Below are 3,211 nucleotides of genomic sequence, written 5' to 3' on the forward strand. Positions count from 1 at the left end.
CTGGGAAGAGGTTTGGGGAGAGAATGCTCACTCTTCTTGTATCTTCCCAGCCCGCCTGCCCCCTCTAGAAGCAACTGGGGTGGGAAGAGGCTTGGGGAGCAAATGATTTCTCTCCTTGCCATTTTATTACCATATTGACTTGTGCGTAAGTTGACCCAGGTTTTTTGGGTCAATTTTGTAGTACAAATTTTTCAATTATACATGAGTATAAACGGCTTTTCAGCTTCTTTTGAATGTCTAAATTAGATTTAACAGTTTTCAGAGCAGTAAACTTTCAGATTTCAAACCAGTATTTGTTCATTTTATTTATCTATTTCACTTTTATCCCACCTTTCCCCCAAACTGGGATCCAAGGCCACTTCTGTTCATAAGAGAATACATTTTTCTAGACTCAGAGTGAATGTTTGCTTCTCTTGCCTAATGTTTGGATGCCGAATGTCATTTTAAAAAAAAATCTTTATTATTTTCATACCATTAAAATCCCCATACAGATTATTGTATTTCAAATGTACTGTTATATCAATGAGAATGTCCTACCTTCATCTAGTTTATGCTAATTAAATCATAGTGGCTTTCAAATATATTTATATTCATGAATCTCTACCTAGGGTATGTACAGTTTTTCTGTCATATTCTTCCTCTTAATTTTACTTCTATATATGAAAGTAGTTTCAGTACATATAACTTAAATATTTAAATAACCAAAAATTCTTAATATTTCTATTAGTTACTTGATGTGTTTCTTGAGTACTTCTAAGATTTTTTTAGAGTCAGACAAAAAATATGCACTGTCAAATATCTTATTACAGTATTCTTGAGTATTTTATCACATTATTCCTCTATAAAGGAATAAAGTTATCAGACTAACTATCAGTTATCAGATTAACTAAACAAAAGCTTAATAAAATATAACTATTAATGTATCAATCCATAAACCCATTGTATATTCCTCGCCCCATCTGTGATTTAAATATTTTATTAGAAGTTCCCATTCTTTAGTGAAGCAGGCGGTTGATCCATGTCTTATTAAGCAAATGAATTTGTCCATTTCTGCTGATTCATATATTTTGAACAGCCAGTTTTCTGTGGAAGGTAAATGTGGATCCTTCCATTTCTGTTTCTTCTCAAATTTTTCTTCAATCACATGTAGCAAATATAATTCTGGATGTAACTGAGTTTAAATTGTAATATTTCTAACATTCAGTTAATAAATTTGAGCCCAGAACTTCTTGATGGTTTTTCACAGAACCACCAAATATGGTAGAATGTCCCGAGGTTACTTGTACACTTCTAGCATTTGTTGTTTGGAGTTTTTAAAATCTTTGCTATTTTTGCTGATGTAAGGTGCCACCTGTGAAACATTTTGTGCCAATTTTCCTTTAGTTTCTAACTCAGCATGAATTTTGTGCCTCTTATCCATGCTCTCCCATTTTTCTGATGGTATTGGGTAATGGATATTCTGTGACCATTTGATCATAAGGATGCTGTATTTCATATTCATTAGCATTTGCTGAACATGACTCCCTCCACAGTGTGCATGCCTTGCAATGTCTCCTTGTATATTGCTTCACTGTCCATACATTCTAAGTGTTCTGTGTGCATATGTTGTGTGTATTCAAGTCATTTCAGACTTAACAGTGGCCCTAAGGTTAGCCTATCACAGAGTTGTTTGGCATGTTTTCATCAGAGCAGCTTTGCCATTGCCATCCTCAAAGGTTGAGAGTGTGTGACTTGTCCAAGGTCACCCAATGGGTTTCATGGGGGCTAGGATTCAAACCCTGGTCTCCAGAGTCATAATCCAACACTCAAACCACAGCACCCTGCTGGCTCTCTTAAGTGTTCACCAAACCTTTTTGGCCACCTAATATGTGACTTTAGCTTCATTTCTTAGTGGTGGTATAATAGGCAAGGAGTAGTAGTCCTCCTTTTTGGAACTGATTTGAGTAGCACAAGAATAACGTTTCCTGGGTGACTTGAATGGAAACTGAGGCGCGTTACAGACCGCCCCTTGGGGCGGCCTGTCGGCGCAACCTTCCCGCCGGATCAGGGCCTCAGGCGGCAGAACGGCAGCCGTTCTGCAGCCCCGATTCCACCACTTTCCGGGCTGCGGGGTGAGGAAGCGGCAAAAGGCCGCTTCCCCACAGCTGGAAAGGGGTGTTCCTTGGGGCTCACGCCCCAAGGACACCCCGCGCAGCGGGGAGGCGGAGCCAAGGGGCTCTGGCTTGGGCCCTTTCTTCACTTTGGTCCTGGGCGCAGTGTTCTGACGGCTGTGCACAGCGGGACCACACAGGAAGAGTTCCGAAAATCGGAGTCCTTCTGGGGTTGCGGAAAGGGTGCCCTAGGCCGCCCTGCCGCGACCCCAAGCGTCACAAACCGCCCCCACTTGTTGGGAGGGGTGCAGTCCTGAGATCACTGGCGGCGCCGGGTTAACGGCCGGCAGTCATTTTTGCGCGCAGAGCATGCACGAGGTTAGGTGGGCGAAGCCACCGCCCCGTTCCTCACCTAGTTACGCGCTCTGCGCGTCCTTTTTAGCCCGTCTGTTAACGGGCCCTTAGAGACATTCGTTGACTCCGCTGGGGACAGTGTAAGATCCCACCACACCTTTGCATTCTACCTACCTAACAATATTGGATGGGCTGGATCATATGAATTGTCCCTCAGTGATGGTCCTGCAGTTGGTCAGCAACTGGTTCTTCCAGAACACTGACCAAGAGGTTGAGAATATTTGGTGACTCAAGATTTTAGAATGTTTTCACTCAGTGTGCAAGACCAGACTGTGAAAAGTATCATGTAAGTATCAAAAACTTTTCATGGAGTAAGAGTGATTTAAATTTGTCATTTGGAAGCTGGTAGTTCACTTGTTGCAATCCATATATTCTGGATGACACTTTCCATAAGTTCCTGCAAATATGTTCAAGAATTATTGGGATTATAATTCAAAACACCTGTGCCCTCAGCTGTTAACCACACTTGAACATCTGAAGACCTGAGAAACTGGACAAGTTACCTACTTGTCTCATCTCTCTTGACTGTCCTCATCTCTCTTGACACCCACCACCTCCATCTGAATGCTTCACTGTAAAGGTGTTCTTCCTTAGAGAGAGGCACTGTGGACAAGGTAATCCGGGAGACTATCTGGGCCATAGTTGATAGCTGGACTTCAGGAATACACAGCCCACAGTGCCTCGAGCAGAGGAAGAACATCTCAAGA

This window comes from Sceloporus undulatus, chromosome 1 (genome assembly GCF_019175285.1).
Source record: "Sceloporus undulatus isolate JIND9_A2432 ecotype Alabama chromosome 1, SceUnd_v1.1, whole genome shotgun sequence".
NCBI lineage: Eukaryota > Metazoa > Chordata > Lepidosauria > Squamata > Phrynosomatidae > Sceloporus > Sceloporus undulatus.